The 3,912-nt window shown below is 48.3% G+C and overlaps 1 long non-coding RNA gene across 1 annotated transcript in view; it reads right to left on the bottom strand.

Annotated features, from left to right (window-relative positions):
- Positions 1-29: 29 nt before the first annotated feature.
- LOC107181383 overlaps positions 30-3,912 on the bottom strand; it is a 4,411-nt gene continuing 528 nt past the window's right edge. Inside the window, exons 2-3 of the long non-coding RNA XR_001515940.1 lie at positions 2,832-2,882; positions 30-94 (exon numbers count right to left, since the gene is read on the bottom strand). This is a non-coding gene — a long non-coding RNA (uncharacterized LOC107181383). The remainder of the gene's footprint in view (positions 95-2,831; positions 2,883-3,912) is intronic.

Raw genomic sequence — 3,912 nt, 5'->3', positions numbered from 1 at the left:
CAGTGACTGAGAGTCAGGAGTCAGGCTTACCTGGCTCCTTTTGGCGGGTTAGCAGGCCGTAGCAGGGAGGGGACGCCATGTTGACACAGGGTTACTGTGGAAAAGACACATCATGAATGGAGCGCCATGGTGGGGATTACCTATCCAAACACCAACACTGAGGGGCTTCTCTCTGGCAGCAACATCTATTCAGAGGGTTCATGAGGGACCCAGGAAGGAGGAAATAGTGGAACAGAAGGGGATAAAGGTGTCAATATCAAGGCTCCTTCTAAATGCCAGACCCTGGTGGAAAGCTAGACAGGAATCCTCACCGAAGGCTGGTTCAAACACCAGGTCCACGTTTTTCGGAAGTGTTCTTATTATAGCACTTTTTAGGAATATTCAGTGAATGCAATGAACGCCTCTGAGCCTCAGTATTTCTAAAATGAAAATCGTATGTCTCTGCACAGATGAATGAAGACAGAGGAAGTCCTAGGAATGGGGCCTGGCCCATAGGAGGCGTTGAATGAATGGTGACAGACATTAGTGTTCTTGTTGCTGTTGTTAAATAGACCGTGTTGTTAGTCTTGTAGGTGGCTGTCAGACAGACCCGAGCAGAGCAAGGACGAAGGGCCAGGTGCAGAAGGTCACCAGGGCGGAAAGGCCCAGTCCTAGCAATGGACATGTGTAGGGTAGGACCTCATCCTCGGAATGACCTTTCCTCCCCTCGCATACCCTGGTCATTCTCATTGAGAGCCCCTGACCTTTCCTCCCTGGAGAGAGCATCTAGGCTTCAATTGTATTTCATTCAGCTGCAGGCCCAGAAAAGCAGCAAAACCCGGCAAGCAGCACCATGGCTGACCTCGGGACCAGCCGCACTGAATAATAACCCCCCTGCCCTGACCCTGATCAATCAATCAGTGAAGACCACAACCCTGAAAGGACACACCTGGAAAGCTGCGGAATATTCTATTGAGATCTGCCCCTGGGATCACCCCTAAAAACTCCACCCCTAAAACCCTTATGACTGAGGGAGCAAGCCTGGGTCTTTCCCTTCCTCTTCTGTTCCCCATCCCTCCAGATGCATCACCTTGACCTTCCTCCCTTCAAAGCTCAAGGGCCTTTCCTTTGCCTCCATCTACTGTTTCCTAAGCCCGTTTCTCTAGAAACTAATTACTGCTACCTCTGTGCTTTCGTAAATAAATGTTATCTTACAGGTTGAGTCTCGGCCCTGCACATAAGACGTTGCCTCATCCAAAATGGACTTCTGCAACTTAGATCACGTACCTTGTGTCTTTTCTTTTGGGGGGCGTTATTGAAACCTGTTTGTTCCCTCTGTCCAGGCGATTACTATATCATATACCCAACATGCCCTCTATTTTAACTCAAAACACGTCTTCCAAATTTCATTATATTCTCAGACAACCATTTCATGTGATATGGTAAAAAACTATTATGTCCATGGGTTATAATTTATGTTATACTTTTTTTAAAGTATGTTTTTGTTTATTTCAGAGAAGGAGATAGAAACATCGATGATGAGAGAGAATCACTGATTGGCTGCCTCCTGCACGCCCCCTACTAGGGATCAAGCCTGCAACCCGGGCATGTGCCCTGACCAGGAATTGAACTGGTGACCGCTTGGGTCCTGGGTGGACGCTCAACCGCTGAGCCACACCTGGCCGGGTGTGGTTTTTTTTAAATCCAGAGAATCAACAAGTGGGTCTGCTCCTAGTCATTGGCCCTAGTCTCACTCCGAGCTGCCCTCCAACCATTCTGAACAGAGTTTTCTGTGAGCTGGCCTCCCCCTGCTCGGTCAGAGGGTGGTGACCATCTACAAAAGTAATACCCACTGTTTATTTTCAGTAAAAATCCCCTACTTGGTTCTGCAATCTCCAGAACCAAGTAGGGGACTTTTACTGAAAATAAAAAGTTAACATGTAATTCCCTTTGTAATACTTTAAGCAATAAAACAATAAAAACAAAACATGTAATTGCCTGGTACACAGAGAATGCGGAAGAGAAATGAAACTACTGTGTATATTCCGAGCAGGGGCAGAGGAGTCACTGGGAATCTGAAGCTTCATCCAGGAACCTACAGGCCAGAGGAGCAGGCAGGTTCTTGAGAAAGATAATTTTCCTTCCTGGAACCACACCCACCTCCTCAAGGATTCTGTAGCTTTTGGCAGGACTATTTCCAGGCCTTTCTGTGCTCATCACAATCACCATTTCAACATCACACCTGGCCCTAGCCAGTTTTGCTCAACGGACAGAGCGTTGGCCTTGCGGGCTGAAGGGTCCCGGGTTCGATTCCGGTCAAGGGCACATGCCTGGGTTGCGGGCTCGATCCCCAGTAGGGGGCGTGCAGGAGGCAGCCAATCAATGATTCTCCCTCATCACTGATGTTTCTTATCTCTCTCACCCTCCCTTCCTCTCTGAGATCAATAAAAGTATATTAAAACAAACCAACACCACACCCTACTCCAAGCGAGAGCAATGGCCGTGTTGCTCACCCAGCTGACTGCAATGGTTTCTGATACACCATGCCCCCATACCTACAAATCAGTGCCAGTATGGCAGGCTGTTTTTATTTTGAGGGATTGAGTAAAAACAGATGGTGGCAAAAAGGCTCACACTGGCTAAACCACAGAGGTGGTTGTGGCGATGGGGAGAGGCACGCAGACTCAGTGAAAGGGGCCCTTTCTTGAGTACCACAGGCTGGGGCTGGGCTAGGAAAGAGTTTCTAGTGACCCCAGCAGGGAGCTTACCACCTGAGAAGGACAAGGATACAGGGGCACAACAGCTGGAGAAACCTGAGGGCGACCCAACCTGTAAGGGTAGGCGGTACTCACCAAGGGCAGCTTTCCAGTGAAAAGACAGAGGGAGCAGTGGCTGAGTGTCTCCTGCGAAGATACAGGCTTGTCTGCCACCCAAGTAGTCATGCCTGCCTTGGGTTAGGGTGGGGGTAATCTCCAAAAAGACTACCATCTTTGGGCTGAACAGTTTCTTCTTTTCTTCAGGGCTGATATATTAACTGCAAATACTTCATAATATCTCTTTGCATTCCTTTCTCAAACCCCAATCTTTCAGTAAAGAAACTATAGTTGACCCCTGAATAGAGACCGGGAGTGGCCCTGCCTGGTTTGGCTTAGTGGACACAGCATCAGCCTGAGGTCAGGTTACCTGTCCGGGTTGCAGGCTCGAGCCCCAGTAGGGGGCGTGCAGGAGGCAGCCAATCAATGACTCTCATTATTGATGTTTCTTTCTCTCTCTCCCCCTTTCCCTTCTTCTCTGAAATCAATATATATATATATATAATAAAAAGAAACCGGGAGTTATTTAAACTTTAAATTTTCAGTCCAGGGAATCATAGAAGGTATCTGAGCTGGCCCCTTGAATTTCTACAGTGTGTCCCAAAATTCATGCAAGATTTGCAATTGAATTGAATTGCAAATCTTGCGTGAATTTTGGATATATATATGCAGCGGTTCTCAACCTGTGGGTTGTGACCCCTTTGGCGGTCGAACGACCCTTTCACAGGGGTCGCCTCAGACCATCCTGCATATCAGGTATTTACATGACGATTCATCACAGTAGCAGCATCACAGTGATGAAGTAGCAACGCAAATAATTTCATGGTTGGGTCACAACCTGAGGAGCTGTATTTAAAGGGCCAGAAGGTTGAGAACCACTGGTAGGGGCTACAGTACGGTTTGGATGGGGCGGCAGGGGGGAGGTTTGAAGCTCCATTTCCACACGTAAATTTACATCAAATGGAGGAGCTACGAATTGTCCGCATGAAGGGGAGGGAGAGGGAGAGGGAGGCGAAGTGAAAGAGAAAGTAGAGAGGGGGGCGTTGGGATGATTAGGAGATGACAATTCCCACTTCCAGCCCCACAAGATGCCCCTAACCTGCCACCTGCCCCCCCTTTT

The sequence above is a fragment of the Myotis davidii genome, unplaced genomic scaffold (genome assembly GCF_000327345.1).
Source record: "Myotis davidii unplaced genomic scaffold, ASM32734v1 scaffold809, whole genome shotgun sequence".
NCBI lineage: Eukaryota > Metazoa > Chordata > Mammalia > Chiroptera > Vespertilionidae > Myotis > Myotis davidii.
Note: the sequence above shows the minus strand (reverse complement) of the source record. Positions and strands in the feature narration are given on the sequence as shown.